General features: G+C 39.6%; 1 non-coding gene across 1 annotated transcript; it reads left to right on the forward strand.

The window, feature by feature from the left end:
* Positions 1 to 20,135: 20,135 nt before the first annotated feature.
* LOC145396948 (5S ribosomal RNA) lies at positions 20,136 to 20,254 on the forward strand. Its single transcript, XR_013896883.1, has one exon. It is a non-coding gene; the product is annotated as a 5S ribosomal RNA (ribosomal RNA).
* The last annotated feature ends 1,365 nt before the right edge of the window (positions 20,255 to 21,619 follow it).

Below are 21,619 nucleotides of genomic sequence, written 5' to 3' on the forward strand. Positions count from 1 at the left end.
CTTCTCTTCTCTCACATTTGTGATTGGTTCATTTACCATCGAGTAATTCAGTGATGACCTCTTAGTACTTTTTTCCATTTCCAATATTATGCATTTTTTTTTTTTTTTTTGCACTGAACTTCATTTCCCATACCCGATTACAATCGTAAATCCTGTCCAGATCTTTCTGTAGCATTTTACAATCCTCTTCAACTTCCACTCTCCTCATGCTGTTTGCACCATCTGCAAACAAACTTGCATAACTGCTCATTCTATCCACCATATCGGTTACGTAAACCAGGAACATTACTAGCACCAGCACCGAACCCTGTAGGAATCCACTTCTTATTTCCCTCCACCCTGACGTCCAGTCTTTCATTAGTGTCCTCATCTGTCAGTAGCTCATGAAGTCCCTCATTCACTCCAAGAGGTTCTCCTTCAGTCCTCCTATGTGCTCCAATTTCCACATTAGTCGCTTATGCGGTACCTTGTCGAAGGCTTTCTCCAGATCTTTGTACACACAATCCACCCAACTCTCTCCTGTAGCACTTTGATCGCCCTTGGGTAGAAGCTCACCAAATTAGAAACTCATGACCTTTCATTTCTGAATCCTGACTGACTTTCTGCCAAAATGTCCCTCTCCTCCAGATATTTTATCCACCTGTCTATCAAGATTATCTTGCACAATTTTGCGACCATGCTGGTCATGGACACAGCTCGATAACTGGTATCACGACGCTACTCTACTTTCCAAGTAAGAAAATCATATTTTTGCTTCTCCAATGTTAATTTTTGGGCCTACTTCGTTTAATCGTATAATTTTTTCGTATTGTTAAATCTGTAAAATGAGGTAAGCCCAAGAAATTACTATTTATTTGTGGTAAAATGTACATAAAACAAAGTGGTAAACAGTAAACACCACTCCTCGAACACGGAAGGATTATGCCACAGGTGGATGAGAAGTGTATCTCTAAAAAATATATGCAAATGGCACTGCTTGTGAAAAGACAGCATTTTGAAGGCTTGAATGACTCATGGTTAATTATTCAATTGGTTGGTGGATGCTGTTCTACTTACGGCATTTGCTTTTTGTCTTGTACGTAACGGACTTTCTCTTTTAGGAGGGCATTAGAGCTGGCATGATGATGATGATGACGATTATGATGATTATGTATAAGCCAGTACGAAACTGGAATATGATGGGATATTCTTATTTCCTTGACTCAGTGTGGCTTTAGGAGAGGGAGGGGATGCGTTGATCAGGTGTTTGCTGTGAGACAAGTGTGTGAAAAGTATTTAGCGAAAGGCAAGGATGTGTTTTGGGCATTTATGGATTTAGAGAAAGCGTATGATAGAATTGATAGGGAGGCTTTGTGGACTGTTTTAAGATTGTATGGACTTGATGGTAGGTTACTAAAAGGGGTGAAAAGTTTTTATGTAAATAGTAGAGCATGTGTAAGAGTGGGAAATGCTGTGAGTGATTGGTTTCCCGTGAGAGTGGGGCTGCGACAGGGATGTGTGATGTCACCTTGGTTGTTTAATATTTACATGGATGGTGTTGTAAGGGAGGTGAATGCAAGAGTTTTAGGTGGTCTGAGTCTGGTAAATGTTGGTGGTGGAGATTGGAATCTGAAGCAGCTGCTGTTTGCAGATGATACTGCACTGGTGACTGATTCAGAGGAGAGATTGAGACAGTTGGTAGAGGAGTTTGGAAGGGTGTGTGAAAGGAAGAATTTGAAAGTAAATGAGAATAAGAGTAAAGTGATGAAGTGTACGAGGTTGATAGATGGTAGGGGGATGAATATAGTTTTGAATGGTGAGTTGCTTGAGGAGGTAGATTGTTTTAAATATCTAGGGTCACATGTTGCTGTGGATGGAAGAATAGATGCAGAAGTGAAGTTTAGAATAAATGAAGTAGGAAAGGTGCTGGGAGGAATGAAAAAAGTGTTTAAATGTCGTTCGCTTAGAATGGATGTAAAGAGAAGGCTGTATGAGGGTGTTGTGGTACCGACTGCATTATATGGGGCTGAAACATGGAATATGGGTGTAGCAGAGAGGAAAAGTTTGAATGTAATGGAGATGAGGTGTCTGAGGAGTATGTGTGGAGTGACGCGTATGGATCGGGTGCGAAATGATGAAGTGCGAAGGAGAACTGGAGTTGTTCAGGAGATGGCTGGTAGAGTTGAGCAGAGGGTGTTGCGATGGTTTGGGCATATGGAGAGAATGGTTAATGAGCGATTGGTGAAAAAGATAACTAGATCTGATGTGAGAGGTGTAAGGCTGAGAGGAAGACCACGAATAGGATGGATGGATAGTGTGAAGAGAGCGCTGGATGCGAGAGGGATGTCTGTCGAGCAAGGAAGAGTGGCTGTGCGTGACAGAAATAAATGGAGAGAAACTGTGAATAAATAAGTGATGACGCAGCCCTGAGGGGATATTCTCCCGCATTTGGTCTGATCAGCTAGTCAGGTCAGGTGCGGGTAAGGGGATGGGTATGTTATGATGTGGCAGGGGTAAACCAGCTCTGCTGTCGGGCCCTGCTGCGGATGTCACTGATTGCATTGCGCAGTTGACCCTTGTGCGGTGTGGTGCGGTGAGGATCTGTCCGTTCTCCCCTTTGGGGCTAAGATGTGAATGAATGTGTTTAAATGGATGAGTAAATGGAGAGTGTGTCGTCCTGTCTCGGCTACCTCCCTTTCCTTGGGGGAAGCAGCCTAGGTATATAGATAGATAGATTGACTCAGGTACTAAATTGTAGGTTGTGCCCGCCTGTAACGGTTAAGAAGGTAAGGCTCTCCAGTCTTCAGTGACATTTTGAGCTCTGACGTAGGATTATGTGAGCTCAGCTTATTTCATGTGGAGTGTTTTAGAAGCAGTTGTCCCACGAATATTTGCCGACCAAGTTGTTATTGTTGTATGCTTAGGCTCACATGAATCTGAACCAGGCGGACTGCAAGCTGAAGTATCTCTTTTCCTGCTTTTCATCATCCTTCTTTGGTGGACAGGGAGGGAGCTGGTTGACGTTTGTATAGGGTAGTGCAAAAGTAGGTTGACATTTACCATTTATTCCAACACAAAAGACACACTTTTAGTCTCGTAAGTGTTCAAAGTGTCCGCCCTCACCATTGACACATTCCTGGGGTCTGTCAGCCACACTTCGACACACAGTAATGCACAGGTCCAGGTTGGTGGGGACATAATAATGTCAATATAATAATGTCAACCTACTTTTGCACCACCCTGTATAAATGTCCAGTGGAGCCAGTTACTTGTATCGGTGCCGCCACGGGAAGGCAACCCTCTTCAGCCAGTGTCATAGCCATGTTGGTTCTCCCAGTCAGACCCTTGCTCCCAGTCCCCGTTTGAAATTTCATATTATCTAACGTGTGTACATTGTGGAGCAGTGGGCCTCCTCAGTATAGGACGTGCCCCCACCTTGTTCACCCCACCTTTTCTTTGCAGATTGGGTACGCTACTCTCCCCAGCACTTGCTGGCCAAGTAAAAACAGTATTCTGAAGTTGCGTCTGGGCACATTTCACAGTTCTTTTAGAGCAAGGCACCATACCGTAACAAGTGTGTGTGCGTGTGTGTGTGTGTGTGTGTGTGTGTGTGTGTGTGTGTGTGTGTGTGTGTGTGTGTGTGTCTGTGTCACCCAGCGTGTAAGTGTGTTTGTGTCACTGTGTTCTTACCTAACTGTAATAACAATTAGGTATGAACACACACACACACACACACACACACACACACACACACACACACACACACACACACACACACACAAACACACAATGACAGTGAGGCGCCATCATGTGACCCAGTCTCAGCCATGTGGATTCCTCTCAGAGAAAAACAGGTGTCTTTTTGGTCAAAGTCAGCAGTGATATGCCAAAATATAAACAACTCGACTTCTACCCAGAATTTCGAGGCCATTACCAATCAGGTCAAGGTCAGGGCAAACTAGATGGGCATTGTAGTTATTTCAAGAATTCCATGTTTTACACTAGTTATGACAATGGTGAGCAGCATTTGAGAAAGTGGCTCCTGTGCAGCATGTCGAAGAGTGCGGTTTATAGCATTTACTGTACTTAGATGTCCTGCTAATGTGACAGGTTTTCCAGTGAGAAGCTTTAATGACTGGAAAAGAGCAGAGGAAAAAATAAAAACTCACAAACAAAGCCAAAGCAACAGAGATTCTGTGCTGAAGTTCAATCTTCGATGTAGGGAATCTTCTCATGTTGTAAAAAGAAGTGCAGGAAAACAAGAAATACTGGACTGAAGTATTGCGTCGTGTTGTGGCCATGACAGTCTTTCTGAGAGTGCCCTGGCATTTACGGATAGTGAAGAGATCATAGGATCCAAGCATAATCGGAATTTTTTAGGAATTATGGAACTTATAGCACAATCTGATCCATTTCTAATGGATCACCTTAAAGAATTTGGCAAATCTTGAAAGTGGTAAACAGTCATACTTATTACCAATCACCTACGTAAAAATTGCTCTGCTGATGGCAAAATGTTATTGTGGCAGAACTTAAAGCTGCCAAGTATTTCTCAGTTTCCTTAGATTCAGCACCAGACCTGGCTCATGTTGACTAGGTAACAGTCATTGTGCTATATGCTGTTTCTGAGACGCTGGTAGAAAGATTTTTAACTTTCCTGCAGACTGGCTTTCACGTGGTTGAAGTACTGGTTACACCTCAGCTAGAATTTCCAGAAAAAGAAGGTATTAATTTTGAAGACTGCAGGCGACAGTTCTACGACAGTGCCAGCAGTATGTCCGGTCACTACACAGGAATGCAAGCCAGACGTAAGAGTAAGAACCCGCAGCAGTTATCATTCCTTGTGCTGCTTACTCATTGAATCTTGTTAGACAGGCTGCTGCCTCTTGCTGTGTTAAAGCTGTTAGTCATTTTGGCTTGTACAAAGGTTACACACCTTTTATTCTGTGTCAACACACAGATTGGCAAATCTAATGAATTCTTTGGAAGGAAATAAAAGAGCATTAAATGTGAAGTTTCTATCAGACAATTGGTCAGCAAGAGCTGATGCTACTGAAGCCCTTGCAGATGGATGCAACTGAATTCAAAATGCCCTCAGAGATAATGAAAGCGACTTGGAGCAAAAACCTGAAGCAAGACATTAAGCTCAGACATTGGCATACAAAATGGACTGTCTTGAAACTGCTCTGATGGCCAAGATCTGAAACTAAATTCTTGTATGGTTCAGCAACACAAATAAAGCTTTTCAAGGAATTGAAGTTGACCCGAAGAAAGTAGTGGATCTAACTGATTCTCTGGAATAATTTCTTGAAGCACTTCGGGCCAGGTGTGAAGAGGTGGAACTGGATGCCAAAAACTCATGCGACAACACAAGTCTGCAAAGCAACTACAGGCGGGCCAAGAATGAGAAACAAACGTTATGATGCGAATCCAGCTTCAGTCTCAGAGGAAGTTGTCCTTTCCTTAAGAGAAAAATTCAGATGTGGAACTTTCATTGTCATTTTAGATCAGTTGTCTGTTGCCTTACAAGAAGGCAGGGTAGCGTACCAATCATTGTGTGACAGGTTCAAAGTCATAGTCAACTTATGCAGTCTACCTGATGAAGAAATAAGAACTGAAGCTGAGAAACTTCTCATTGCTTTTCCCCGTGATTTCAGTAATGTGTTCATGGAGGAAATTGTCCACTTCGCAGCCTTTGCCAAGCTCAGGTCATGTCTTACTCCGTCTCAACAAGCGGTTTTATTCCATGATGAAGGGCTTGCTAATACTTTTCCAAGTGTTAAAGTAGCTTTCAGAATATATTTGAGCATGATGGTCACTAGTTGTTCAGGAGAGATCATTCAGCAAATTGGCTCTGATAAATAATTATCTGAGAACCAAGATGACCTATGAAAGACCAAGTGTTCTGTGCCAACTGGATATAGAGAACAGTGTTCTAAAGATGATACAGTTTTATGAGTTACTTAAAGATTTCTGAGATGTCAAGAGTTGAAATAATGATTTTTCTTAGACACCGTAGTGTGACGCACATAGCTGTAAATTTTTAAAACTTACTGTAGTTAGCTTTGATAAGCTTTTCATTTGGCAGGTTCAAAGTTTAATTTTGTTGTGTACAGTAAATTGTCGAGTCAGCCATTGTCATCTATGGACGGTAAAGAGTTCATAGCAGCATAGCTATGTTCTTTGAAATTTGTCTTACATAAAAATCTACTTGAATTATTGCTTCTATGTATTTACTTGTATAAGTATATTTACTTCAGATATATAACTCAGTTAACCTTTCTATATATGTAGAACTTGTCATTCCAATTACATGCAATAAACAGATTTTGATGTGTAAATTTGGCGATTTGTCGTGTATTTTCATTTTTGTGTATGAGAGGTGTATTGAAACTAAAGTGCCCCGGGCCCCTTAAGGTCTAAATCCGGCCCTGCCTTTATGCATTCCTTTCAGTTTTGAAACGCGTTAATACGAGTAGGAAGTATTTCATTTAACTAGCACTAACATCGATCACCTACAAATAATTATATATAAAAGCTCTCCACTTCTCTCTTTATCCGACTTTTGCCGTCTCTTGCTATTTTTATCTGTGCATATACCCCTCACATAACTCTAGCATTCTTCCTTCCTGACCAATATTCTTTCTCTCTCTCTCTCTCTCTCTCTCTCTCTCTCTCTCTCTCTCTCTCATTCAATTCCTTTAATTCTCCAGTACATCCTATCCATTTACCTCCCAGTCGAAATGCACTCCCTTCCTCCCCCGTTATTTCATCTCATTCCTACCATTCCCAATACCTCCCTGTCATTCAGTTCACCCCTTCCAATGCCCACCCTCCCTTCCTGCTCTTTTCAATTTTTCGTCATTCTTTTCCTCCCTTCTCTCCCCTTTTTCTCCCGTATTCTCTCCCGTCGTTTTGTCTCTTATCGTTTTTATCATTTCTTTTAGTCTTCATACTTCTCTTCTCTCTTCCCCTTTTCTGTTTTCCTTTCTCTCTTCTCCTCCCCTCCTCCCCTCTTCTTTTATATTTTCTCGTCGCTCCTCTCCTTTCCTCACCTCTGTCCTTTCGTCCTCCTTCCCTCCCTTCCATTTACCCATTTCATTCGCCTACATCTTCACAACACATTAATCTACTTTTATATATTCAGTTCCTTCCTGTCGCCACTGAATAGATGGGCAAGGGGTGGGAGCTGGAAGAAGGACTAAGAGCAGGGTGAAAAAAGAGGGGAGGGAAGAGTTGGAGTAGAGAGAGGAATGGAGAAGAGCCTGTGAAGAGGGAGAGGATAGCTGCAGTGAACCGATTAATCCACACTCCTAGTTGCTAGCTTTTCCTAGGAAAGATTAGCCCCGACCAATGATGCATTATTTTTTATGTACAGGCTATTGATACTTCAGCTGAAAGCTTTCAAGTATATTTTGCAGTTTGAGTTGCATGTGCTGGCAGACATCCCTCTTATTCAGTGCTTATACCGAATATCGTTTACGTCAAGCGTAACAAAACAAAAGCTGAATAAGGATCGAAAACGATTATATAGATGAGGAATGGAAAATTATACACGCATCATTACCTTAGGTCTCTGTCGCCAGGGAGTCTGCAGGCTGGAAACAGCAGAAATAAAATACAAATGACGTCCCAGTGCAGAGTTGTGAGACCAGGAAGGCCCGTGCACAAATATAAGACCCATTTCACTGGACACTTCTGTATACTGATAGCTGTATTTTTGCATTTCCTCATTTATTCTGGTTCATATTCATCCTTTTAATTATCGTGAACTCTAGACTATTATGATGATAGTGATTCCAGTTCCGTAAAGTATACATATGGAAGATCTATACCCACGTACTAAAACTGTGTTCATTGTAAGTACTGTATAGACACAATCCTTCCGGTTTGGCTTCAGCACTCACGAACCTAATTTAGGATGTTGATCTGATTGTCATTGAAAGTAATAAATTCCTTTAATGTTATGACTGCCTATTCCGTTGGATCATAAAGGTCTGTGGGGTCTTTGTGCCTTTGTATCTTTTCTTTATCCCCCCTTTCAATGTCTTTATCTTTCCCTCTTCCTTTTCACCTTCTTTCCTTGTTTTGTTCCCACATTTTTTTCACTGGTCTTTACTCATCTTCTTCCCCTCTGATCTTTCCTTGTTATCTCTCTCCATTTTCGTCACCACTATCTTGCTTTAGCCTCTTTTCGATTCTCACTGTTATCTCTCCTCTCTTTCTTCCCCTCCCTCTCTTTGTCACATCTCCATATTCTTTTTCTTCTTCATCCTCCCTAGTTGCCATTCTTACTGCCCCCATCCCCCCCCTCTCTCTCTCTCTCTCTCTCTCTCTCTCTCTCTCTTCAGTCCTCGAGAGAAAAGTGTAAATTATTAGTGTTTTCCTCAACTTTTTTCCCCTCTCTATCATCGTGGTAATTTCCTGCTATGGGGGGACGGTGGTAGACATTTCCGGGCTGATTTACTTTTCTTGATTTCTATCTTATGGATTTATTGGTATTTTGTGTGTGTGTGTGTGTGTGTGTGTGTGTGTGTGTGTGTGTGTGTGTGTGTGTGTGTGAGAGAGAGAGTGTTTTGTCCTTGTTATTACTGAATTATATAAATCTGTGTGTGTGTGTGTGTGTGTGTGTGTGTGTGTGTGTGTGTGTGTGCACCAGAGGCACTACATTATGAAATGGGATATTGTATCACACGTATTCCTCTCTCACATTCTCTCGCTCACATTCTCTCCTCCTTCCTCTTTCATACTCTCTCTCTCTCTCTCTCTCTCTCTCTCTCTCTCTTTCTCTCTAAATACACTCATATACTGTATATTCCCCTTTTTTCTTCCACAGTCATTTTAATAACATTCTGAATTTGGGATTTTCTTGTGACGTGCTTCATGAAGGTACTTTTTTTTTTTTTATTCATGGGGTATGCGACTGTTTTTATAAGTTGTATTCTTTTACGTGCCATTATATTTGTTTTCATTATTTTTAAAACAGTATCTCCGTTGTTTTGTATTTCTGCATAGCCTCCAGATGAGGGGTGACTGCAGCAAAGCTTTGACGGAGCTTTTTTTCCTTCGTTTCTTTTCCCTTTGTTTCATCTCTGTTTTTGTCTTTATTCTTTAGCTGTTGTTTTTCTGTTTTCTCACGTTAATATTTTTTTTGTATTTTCTCTTTAAATATTGTCTTTCTGTTTCCTTTCCCATTTCATTATATACCATTCATTTTCAGGCTGCTTTACCTTTTTTCCTTCTATTTTTGTCTTTGAGCTTCTTCCATGTTTTCTTCGCCCTTTGCTCAGGCTATGTCGTATTTTTTTCTTTTTCTTTATCATGATGCCGGTTCTATTCATTATCTAATCTCTTTGTTTCCAGTCATTTCGTCCTACTCTTTTTATTATATGTTTCTTCCCATCGGTCACTTTTTTCTACGTTTCCGTGTCTTTTACGCTGCGGTATTTGCGTTCTGATTGTGCTTGACATATTTTTCCAAACTTTATCGACTTTTCTTAGATTCCCCCGATTATTTTATATCTTATCGTCCTAGTATTTTTTCCATTGGTAATTTCAATCCACCTCTCTCTCTCTCTCTCTCTCTCTCTCTCTCTCTCAGCACCTTTTTAGTTATTACTTTGTCGTGCTTAATAATGTTTTCCATCAATCTAGTCATAGCTGTAAAGTTTTGCATCATGCTCTTCCACATTTACTTTTGTTTCGTTCCTTCCCTAATGCTTCTCTTTATAATCCCCACTTGTTCCTTTTTTTTTTTTTATCACTCAACCATACTGTCTAATTTTATGATTTCCCGCATCTTCTTTACATTCTAGAAATATTCTCTGCTTCAGTTATTTTTTGTTCTACACTTGCTTACGATGATTTTTCCTAGTATATATTTTTTTATGTATTTAACTTTCATCCCATTTTCTGTATGACTTTTTCGTCTTATAACTTTTTTTCGGAACGTTTCGTATTGACTGATACCAGAAATATACCGGTATATATTTTTACTTACACACACACACACACACACACACACACACACACACACACACACACACTGGTGGACGGGAGTTCGGGCCTCGCTCAGGTTGCGAAAAGTTTCACTGATGAAGTGGGTGGTTACTGTCCCCCTGGAGCAAGGGGATGTGTGTGTGTGTGTGTGTGTGTGTGTGTGTGTGTGTGTGTGTGTGTGTGTGTGTGTGAAGGTCACAGCCTTGCCCTTAGATCGGACTATATGAGCTCTCAGCTCCTTCCGGGAGGGTAAAAAGCTGACGATCACGACCATCAAGTGATAATGACCGACCCGGTGAATTAATTACACACACATGTCCGCTAACGAACCTTTTCTTAGCTGAGAACTGAGGTTCTAACAAAACGCGACATCCAACTACACAACAGTAGTTTCTGGTTTCTTGAAATGTTAGGCTTCCCTTGGCTCAATTTCTCTTATCTCCTAAATCGGCTAGACTGATCTATCCCTTGTGCTCCAACACCCTACAGTAACACGGTGTGGCTTAGACGAATCTCAGATGATGCCCTGCATTATGATCTCTGTCCACTGTGTATTTCAGTTTTGCTTGCATTGCTGTGTTGCGTCGGTAGAAGACGCGTTTCATTACAATCCCAGTAGTCGGCTAACAAAATATGTTACGTTAGAAAACGAGTTTCGTTAGCAGACACATTATATATATTAATTTCACGTCTGAATTCCAGACGGAACAATGGCCTAACCCAAACAAAAGTTGCAGTATAAAACTGAGTTTCAGAAACACGGCTTTGCCGAGCTGAGAGAGAGATCCGGGAATGTCCGTCCAGAGTGTTCAGTTCATCCAAACTTTGTTGAAAAACCATTGACTTACTGGAAGGATAAGGAAGAACAGATAAAATAATGTCGGATTGATGCTTCTTCAGGCTCAGCCTTTTCTTTGGAGAAAGCTTCCTTGGCGTCCTTTGAAGTAACATGGCGTATTACAAGATGCAAAAACACAAAATAACACTGGGGAGGAACCGGTAAAACCACCAGCAATAGCTACTGTGAAAACTACTTGTGGAGCATATGTTTCAAAGACGGCTGAATTGGTGCCACTTTCTACATCAGCATCAAACATCGAATTGATCTCATGTCATTAGATATTTTGGATCAACTAATTGTGGTGCTGAAAAAAAAAGAAAATTTTCATTGTTGATAGATGAATCTGTGGACATTGCTGGCGAACCTCAACTCATTGTTTTTACGAGGCACAGAGGAGATGAAAGAATTCTGGTGGAATTTCTGTTCTGTAGTGCTCTGTCAACTACCACCATTGGAGGAGACAGCTTTGTTATGGTGGACAATTTTTTCAAGAAATGCAACTTAGACTAGTTGAACTGTTTGGCAGTGTGTACTGATGGAGCTCCATCTGTGACTGGAAGCCATGTAGGCTTTGTCAGTAAAATTAAAAGAGAAAACCCCGATGTCATAATAATTCACTGATTCTTACATCTGGAAAACTTGGCCTTTCAACGCCTCCAGCCAGAACTCCATGATTCTGAATGATGTTTTCCAACTTGTGAATTTTATCATGGCCAGAGCTTTCAACACGCATTTTCCATAAAATGTGCGAGGATATGCGATCACATCACCAGGGCTTAATTTTCCACTCTGATGTTCGCTGACTGTCTGGAGGGTGCATTCTTGGATCGGGTCTTGAAGTAAATACTGAAAAAGAAGTTTTTCTCCAAGAGAGGAAGCATAAGCTGGCCAACTGCTTCAAAGATGCCGTTTGGGTGGCAAAGCTAGCTTATTTAGGTGGCATCTTCAGGCACCTGAATGAACTGAACTCAGACATGCAAGGCCGAAATCAAACTATGGTGGACATTAGCAAAAAGAATTGCCTCATTCAAGAAAAAACTTGCACCTTGGAGAGAAAAATTAGCCAGGGGCTGCTTTTCCAGACCTGAGTGCAGTGCTGGAAGATTCGTCCGATATAGCCCTGGCTGACGTTAAAGTATTTTCCAAAATGATCTGAAGAAACATCAGGAGGAAATGGACAGACTTTTGCAGAAAATGTCGATCTACTGTATGTCAACAGAGCTGGGTCAGGAATGTATTCAGTGTTAACGTCAGTGAAGTTGAAGAGGATATCTCAGGCTTTCAAGAAGAGCTTATAGTCCAGGAATATCAGGTGCAAAAGCAATATTCTGAAAGTCTCTCGTACTCTGAATTCCGGTGTCGTATGCACGGAAAGGCATTATGCATGAAGTTACCGTTCCCTTCTCTATTTAGCCTAAATTAATCTAACCTAACCAAACCTAAACTAACCTAACTTACCCTAAATAATCCTAAATTAAACTAACCTTACTTCACGAAGTGACTGATTTCACAGTCTTCCTGTAACATACATATGTATATTTAATTATATATATCTATATATCGACCTATAGGTACAAATAGGTCGATAAGACATCCAACTATCTCCCTGACACATATATTTCATAAAATGTTGTTGATAAATCGCACAATACTTGAGATAACATGAGGATACTTTCAGTACATCACCTAAAAGGGTACCCGGCGCATGTGCACTGAGCGGAATGGTAACTTCCAGCATAAGTCACTCCGTGCATATGACACCAGGGTCAACCCAATGATAAGCCTAATCTGACTCGTGAGGCTGGAAAGGCTCTTCTACCTTTTTCCAATCATATACCTCTGTGAACAAGGACTTTCAGCTCTCGTGACGATCAGGACTAATGTAATGAACCACCTGGGTTCTCAACATGATTTACTCTGTGCTAATATCAACATAAAAGCCTAATCTGGAAAAACTGGCCCGTAAAATGAAGGAATATCACGGTAACCACTAAATGCTTTCATCCTTTTCAATTTTTGCAGTGAAGTCTGTTTGAAGAGAGAATTTATCAGTTTCCTGTGATTCGTGTTACCATAGAAAAGCATAATCATGGTAACCACAATATTTGTTTCGTAAATTTATCAGCAAAGAATCATCACTCAGAAGGGCTCACTCATGAAGCAGCATCATAGGTGCCTGTCAAAAGTTTGTTTTCCTTTGCCTGCCTAATTTTACAGTAAATTACAGTTACATGAAGTTGTGCCTTTCATTTTCTTTGCTCAACATATGAAATGTCGAGTTTTAACATTATTAAATTAAAGAAAAATTAAGTAGAATTTATGCAATATATTTTACTGAATATTACATTAAGCTGTGCATTGCATTTTATCCAATAAATTTTATTGGATAAAGCTAAATAAAAAAACACTGAGATTATATTTCCGCCCTGAGAGTCGCCAGGCCATATATATATATATATATATATATATATATATATATATATATATATATATATATGATAATAATAATCTCTCTTCAGGGTCGCGGCCAGAAAAGTTCGAGAAACACTGATGTATACTGTCACACCTTACCAAGAGGCTTACACTATAGTTGGTGTGTTTTCATCTGATGAAACTGGGTTAATCCCGCATCTTAAATACCAAAGTGTGTTAGCATGATATTCGATGAGTGTTAATTGTGAGGTAGAAATGAGTCTTCTTAGCTACTTGCCAAATCAACCATTCAGTCTCACTACTCTTGACCGTCAACTGAGCTGGAAGGGATTAGGGATCTTTCTCAGGTTACAACAATTGCACTGTAGAGGTAATGGCTGGGAAATCATTGGCAAATTAAGCTAAATATTTCTTCTTCAGAATGATGTAAAATACAGGGCAGTCCTGAAATACCGCTCCACTAAAAATGCTTCAAACAGCAAATTATTACTGTATTTTATATAACTGTGTATTCAGCTTTGGGCATAGGCTTAACAAGCGGTTTCTTGTGGCCCAGTAGCCCTCCTACGTACTTCGATTTAACATATCACAGCATCGACATTAACACCCACCATCCATATAGAATAAATACTAGGGGTGTCTCCTTCAGGAGTGGTGTATCGGTATTAGCGGGGATGTTTTTACCATATGTCAGCGGATCTCATGGCAGATCAGAGAACCTGCTTTAACGAATTTTAGATCCTTAAACTGTTCCCAGCTCCAATAGGGTTTCGAACCTGGGTCCATTGGAACTATAGGCTACCTCTCTACCGACTCTGCCACCACCTACCCCTGTGTTTTGGGCCTGACTGAGGTATGCGCTCTCTGGAAGTGTGTAACAGGGCAGACCTGACTTATACCTTACAATTTACTGCCTATGTGAAACAATAAAAGTATTCGCCTTATAGGAAGGATGAATTATGGCAGTAAATTATAAATTTTACTGGCATTGGCAGAGTTATGCTCTCCTTGAGTTCTTTCTAGGCATAGTGAGAAATAATTAAATTGCAATAATGAAACGACACTGTTTGTCTACGTGTGGACCACCCTGTATATCTGGTGGAAGGTACCACAAAATGGAATACAGAAGCAATGCAACAGAAGAACTGTCATAATTTGCCGATTAATAGGCCGCACATCCACTCATTTATCGACTGGACCTTCGATATTCTCGGCTTCACCTCACAGGCCAAATGATCCATCCAAAACAGCATTTGCTAAATACCTGTGAGACAGCATTTCATATGACTGCCATGTTTGAAAAGGGCGCAACCCCTTCGTTACATCTTATAACACACACACACACACACACACACACACACACACACACACACACACACACACACACTGTGTACTGTATATATATCATCATCATCACCATCATCATCATCAGCCATTACAAGTCCACTGCTGAGCAAAGGCCTCCCCCAACCTTCTCCACGAAATCCTTGACTGAGGCAATCTTTGCCACGTTTTTCTTGCAAATTTCTCTATCTCATCCCCCCACCTCCTGTCTGGTCTTTTTCTGCTATGTTTACAATCTCTTGGTGTCCAGTCAGTCAACCTCTTGCTCCATCGATTATCCCTTATTCTTGTTACATGGCCTGCCCACATCCATTTCTGTTCTTTTATAACTTCTATAATATCTTTGACTTGAGTCTGCTGTCTCACCCAAATTGATCTTTTCCTGTCTCTTAAAGATATTCCCAACATTGACCTTTCCATTGCTCTCTGAGAACGAATTAATTTATTTTCCTTCGATTTTGTCAGTTTCCAAGTCTCACAACCATACATCATAGCTGGAGTTATTCATTCATTATATACTTTTCGTTTCATACAAATTGGCAAGCTACTTTTCATAATGTCCCTATGTTTACCGAAAGCTTTCCATCCAATTGTAATGCGTCTTTTTAATTCGCTATCATTATCTTTCGTTAATTTTAATATTTGTCCCAAGTAATTGTACTCCTCGATTTCTTCAAGAATTTCTCCGCTTATTCTGATGACGCTCACTGGTGTATGTGGATTAAACATTAGTTTTACTGCGGTTCATCTTTAGCCCTACTTTGAGACTTTCTCTGTTCAGGTCATTTAACATTTCTTGCAAAGTCTCTGCTGTTTCTGAGAATAGGACAATGTCATCTGCAAATCTTAAATGGTTTAGCTTCTCTCCATCTATGTTCACTCATTTGTTTTCCCAGTCTAGCCTGAAAATACTTTCTAGGCATGCTGTAAACAACTTTGGTGAAACTGTATCTCCCTGACTCACGCCCTTCTCAGTCATAATTTTCTCAGAGTCCTTATGTAATTTAACTGTAGCAGTTCCCTCTTTATATATTTTTTCGAGCAGTTTTACAATGTTCTCCTCCACTCCTTGTTCTCGCAATGAATTTATAATTGCTATGTGCTCCACTGAGTCGAAAGCCTTTTTGTAATCAACAAAACTTAAGCACAGTGGTTTATTATATTCTGTAGTTTTCTCAATTAGCTGATTCATTGTGTGTTGATGATCAGTAGTCGAGTACCCACTTCGGAATCCTGCCTGTTCACGAGGTTGGTTTTCTTCCAAATTTGTAGTTATTCTGTTTGTAAGGACTTTAGTGAAGAGTTTGTAAATGACTGATAGCAAGCTAATGGGTCGATAGTTACTAAGGTCTTTTGAGTCACCTTTTTTGTAAAGTAAAATAACTATTGCATTACACCAAGTTTTGAGAATTTTCTTCTTTTTTATACACTGAGTAAATAAGTGAGCAAGCCTATTTTGTACTTCTGCTCCTGCATCCAACAGTAAATCTGCTACTATTCCATCTCCTTCCAGAGCTTTCCCTCTTTTCATATTTTTGAGAGAATTATTTACTTCGTGTGTGTTAACTCAGGTATTTCACTTGTGTCAACTGAAAAGTTAGCTATTGGTACTACTGTCTTTGATGCATACAGTTCTTTGTAAAATTCTTGAACTCTTTTCAACATGTTATCTCTCCATTTAGTGACTTCACCGTTTTTGTCTTTTAATGATGTAATTTGTTGTTTTCCAAGTGCCATTTTACCTCGGACCTGTTTCAGACTTTTTCCTTTTTTAATGGTTTCTTTGATTTGATCCATGTTTCTCTTTCTTTTTTCTTCTCTATGTCTTTTGTTGATAAGCTTATTTAATTCCGCTCGTTCTAGATCATCTTTCTTCGTTTTCACTTTCATTTCCTTTCTTTTTTTCATAAGCTTGAGTATCTTTTCTGAATACTTCTTGGCTTCGATTGTATTAGGTTTTCCTACTACCTCCGCTGATTCTTTTAGCACTTTTGTTAGTCTGTCATTCAGCTCATCAATGTCACATTCAGCATTACTGAGAGCTTGAAATCTGTTCTTTATTTCCAACTGAAAGGCTGCTTTGTTTTCGTTAATTTGTTCGGGGCATATCTTTTTATCTTTATCATTTTCTCTCTTTCACTTTTGAAATTGAATCTTGCTGTGCAACCCACCATTCTATGGTCACTTCCGATATTTACTTTGTTGATAACTGTGACATTTGTGATCGTGTTATTCTTATCTGCTATAATAAAGTCGATTTCATTCTTTGTTTCTCCATTTGGGCTTCTCCAGGTCCACTTTCTCCCTGTTCTTATATATATATATATATATATATATATATAGAATGTTAACAACTGAGGATCCAGTAGGGAACCTGATGGCATATATAAAACTAAAACTGAAGACCAGGACAAGGAGACGATGGACTGGGGCCATGTTCACAATTTATTTCAGTGACGTTTCGAGGAAATCCAACCTCATCATCAGACAAACTAAAATACGTAAAATGAACTACAAAATGAAGTATGACCAAAACCTCATTCACAAATTAATAAAAACCAATATAATATATACAAATTAAATTAAAAAATGAAGTAGTAAAAAAAAAAGAAATCATTCACAAAATTACGAAAAATCTAACCTAAACACGTCCACACCGTGGCAACTACACAAAGCAACTAATCTTTCCTCTACTGATTAGTTGCTTTGTGTAGTTGCCACGGTGTGGACGTGTTTAGGTTAGATTTTTAGTAATTTTGTGAATGATTTCTTTTTTTTTTACTACTTCATTTTTTAATTTAATTTGTATATATTATATTGGTTTTTATTAATTTGTGAATGAGGTTTTGGTCATACTTCATTTTGTAGTTCATGTTACGTATTTTAGTTTGTCTGATGATGAGGTTGGATTTCCTCGAAACGTCACTGAAATAAATTGTGAACATGGCCCCAGTCCATCGTCTCCTTGTCCTGGTCTTAGTGCCCCTCCCTGTAAAACAATTAACTCTAAGCCGTTGGCCACCCCGTTTGGGATACATGGCGTCTGGTAATGAATGAATGAAAATATATATATATATATATATATATATATATATATATATATATATATATATATATATATATATATATATATATATATATATACTTTATATATATATATATATATATTCATTAATTTATTAATTATGTAAGGAAGAAGCAGCCAAAAGCCAGGAGCCTAGAAATTGTTCCCTCCAAGAAAAAACAAAAACAAGATAACAGAGAGCCAAATTCAAGATAAGTACATTTCGAGACACCTGGACACACTGCATTTGAAAGACTGGAGATCATACTGAAGGCAGTAGGAAATACAGACAGAAGGAGACAGTTACAGAGCTGGCCTGTTGCATACATGAAGGACAAGTAGTAGCAGTTGACTCTTGCACTAGAGAGTTGGACAGAAAAGGGATGAGAGTTTGTTGCTAGGCAGGTGCAACGCGCCCGCCGTATTGGTGGAGGGATGCAATCACACAGTTCAAACGAGCAGTAGCCATTGAAGTAGCGATAGAATAGAGATCAAGATGCAACAGTGCGGCGAAGAGGCAGAGGTTGACGGGAGCCAGTAAATGGAGGAGAGATAATGAGATGGAAAGCCTTTGCCTCCACCTCTGCTGAGGAGAGCTGTATGTGGGGAGCCTCCCAACACATCAAAGTTGTACTCTACACAGGGGAGTAAAATCTGTGTATGAAGCCAACACCTGTGCAGGGGCAAGGAAGACACAGTGTCGGCTTAGACACAGAAGCAGATTTTACAAAAGAAATAGCATGTTTTCTCCAAGATAAATCCCGAGGGAATGAAACTCCAAGCATGTTTACGGATGATGCAGGATTGAGCTGGATCTTGCTAAATATCAGAGGGTACTCCTGTGGAAGATTCTGATCTTTCTGTCTTTATTACGTGAATCCCTTTATTTCCTCAATAAACGAACTTTGCTTAGTCACACACTCACTTACATTAATCATCCATATATTCTTGTCTCCTGTGGCCCTCGGAGTCACCCGTATAATATACGCTTTCCAAGATCCCGCTCACTTCCTTTCTACCTGTTTGACCATATCATCAAAGCAAGGGCTTTTCAGCCTTCGTCAGAATGGATCTCCTATGGAGGATATTCTAGGAACTGTGCTGCCACATTATAAGGCCGCCCATTCATCCTATAAGCATCCTTCAACACACACACAATATATATATATATATATATATATATATATATATATATATATATATATATATATATATGCCGAAACTTAACTACGCCGTGAAGACATGTATGCAAAATAACCATGGGCCTGTCGCACCTTTCATTTCCTCTTTTGTTATTATGCATATATATATATATATATATATATATATATATATATATATATATATATATATATATATATATATATATATATATATATACATACATATATACTGTATATATATATATATATATATATATATATATATATATATATATATATATATATATATATATATATATATACTGTATATACAGTATATATATATATATATATATATATATATATATATATATATATATATATATATATATATATGAGCCGCATTGTTTGTTTGTTTGCTTGTTTATTTGTCCTTCAATCACGCCCAAGCCAAGGGCCAGAAACCCTCAAACCCAAATATATTTTGAATCAGGGTGGCCCAGTGATAGTTTTAGAGGGGTCAAAATTCAGTTCTGGGTCATTTGAGGTCACTTGTTAGCCTTTTTGGCCATTCCAACGCCTGGTATCCCTGCAGCCGAATTTTTTACAAGGAGACTCACATGACCTCCATTGCGAACATCGGGTATGTGAGGTTGACTTCCGATGTCATTTGAGGTCACTGGTTGGAGGTCATTTGAGGTCAATGGTAATACACGCTGGAACAACTGGGCCCAACAACCCAATTTTTGGCAGGGAGACTCACATACCTCCATATAGGACATAGGATATGTGTGGTACACCTCTGAGGTCATTTGAGGTCACCGGTCAGAGGACATTTGAGGACACCGGTAATACTAAATAAGTGCACACAAATACTGTGCGTTAGTCTGGGAGAGCTGAAATTGAAAGTTCCTGAACCTCTTACAATCCCTCTTCAAAAGCATAAGAGGTATATGGTCTTTCTGACGTAGAAAAAAAGATTTAAGTAGAACAAACAGGATTAGAGTGTTCGTCTATTTGGCCTGGCAACGCCAGGTACCCCTGCCAGCATATATATATATCTATATATATATATATATATATATATATATATATATATATATATATATATACAACCTCTAATCTCATACACGTTAAATACCGCAGCCAACAACTTGCCCCCTCATCCCCCTCCCATCACATGTCCCACCTTTTCCCGCTCTTCCTCACCCACCACCCTCCATACAATTCCCACACCCCCATCCCCATGTTCCGCCAGCTGTGGTGTGAACCTTTATATATATATATATAGTATATATATATATATATATATATATATATATATATATATATATATAACGGCCATGACACGTTGAGTACACCGCTTCCCATCCGATCAGCGAAGTTAAGCAACGTTGGGTCTGGTTAGTACTTGGATGGGTGACCGCCTGGGAACACCAGATGCTGTTGGCATCCCTACGTGTCAAGTGGGGTTGGTGAAGGATTAGTGCCCCTCCCTGTAAAACAATTAACTCTAAGCCCTTGGCCACCCCATTTGGGATACATGGCGTCTGGCAATGGATGGATATATATATATATATAGATAGATAGACAGACAAATATAGATATAGACATATATATTTTATATATGGATGGTGGGGATATGGAGAATGTGAGTGCATTCAAGTACTTTAATAGTGCGATGAGTAAGGATTGAAGTTTTGGGTATGAAGTACATGAAAGAGTACAGCACGGAAGGAAGGTTGTTGGTTCACTGAAAGTGTTGGTGAGAAATAGGGAGGTGAGTATGAAAGTTAAGAAGTCACTGCATGATAGTATTGTGATCCCTACCCTGACATATGGAAGTGAGGGCATGGGCCTTGCTGGTAGGGAACAAGTCAAGAGTGAGATCAGTGGAAATGAGTTACCTGGGAGGAGCATGTGGTGTGACATGGAGGGACAGGTTGACGAATGAAGAAGTGAAAGAACATTGTGGAGTGGACGTGGATGTGATTGAGAGAATTAAGAGAAATACACTGAGGTGGTTTGGACATGTGGAAAGAATGGAGAATGAAAGACTGGCTAAGAGGGTGTATGTAGGTGAAGTGGAGGGAGAGGGAGGGGGAGACTGAGAATGAGGTGAAGGGATGGAGTTGAGAGGTATCTGTGGGAGAGAGGAGTGAGTTGGAGGGAGGGCAGTCAAATGGTGAGTGACAGAGTGACTTGGAGGCGTTTTGTCTGCGGCCACCCTTTGCGGGATTAGGGCGTCGGGCCCTATATATATATATATATATATATATATATATATATATATATATATATATATATATATATATGTATATATACAGTATATATATATATATATATATATATATATATATATATATATATATATATATGGAGCCTCTGTGCTACAGTGGTAAATTGTGCGTTTTTTTACACTAAAGAACGAGGGTCCGCGCCCCGCCAGGGTTAAAAACTTTGGGCGCGTTCTTCTGGCCAAGTACTACATTGTCGGACACAAGGGGTGCTGTGGTTGAACCAGTGTCGCATACTATAAAGTATGCTTGCACCCAGTCGGTTTGCGCGGGCCAATTACACTTGGTTCACAGCCTACACACACATTCAAAGCCATTGCAACACAACAATGACACTTACAAGCACTTCTCACCCTACATACAAACTCTACTAGACAGCCTAAGCCACTTGGTAGAGATACATTGGCTGTATCGTCCCAATTTTGGTAGGGATAGGCCGGTCCTGCAGTGGACACTCAAACTGCTGATGAGATGAGAGATGATATATATATATATATATATATATATATATGATGGACAG

This window comes from Coenobita brevimanus, chromosome 4 (genome assembly GCF_032717465.1).
Source record: "Coenobita brevimanus isolate Jiangsu-jjx chromosome 4, ASM3271746v2, whole genome shotgun sequence".
NCBI lineage: Eukaryota > Metazoa > Arthropoda > Malacostraca > Decapoda > Coenobitidae > Coenobita > Coenobita brevimanus.